Raw genomic sequence first — 391 nt, forward strand, 5'->3', positions numbered from 1 at the left:
CACCCCTTACCTGCAGTAAGCATATATACACTGCCTGGCCAAAAAAAGTGGGTTTAACTAAAAGCAAACAGGTACAAGCCTCCTGTTGGATAATTACTGCATAGATGATTATCTTTCAGCTGCAACAAGTTATTTAGCCCCAACTGGTGCAATGAGTTGCTTCTCATTTTTTAAACAACCATGTTGAAAGACACATCGTGTGGTCGTGGAAAAGATGTCAGTCTGTTTGAGAAGGGTCAAATCATTGGCATCAAGCAGAGAAAACATCTAAGGAGGTTGTAGAAACCACTAAAACTGGGTTAAGAACTGTCCAATGCATTATTAAAAACTGGAAGGTCAGTGGGGACCCATCGTCTTCCAGGAAGAAATGTGGCCAGAATAAAATCCTGAA

Source organism: Nematolebias whitei, chromosome 19 (genome assembly GCF_014905685.2).
Source record: "Nematolebias whitei isolate Nwh7 chromosome 19, NemWhi1, whole genome shotgun sequence".
NCBI lineage: Eukaryota > Metazoa > Chordata > Actinopteri > Cyprinodontiformes > Rivulidae > Nematolebias > Nematolebias whitei.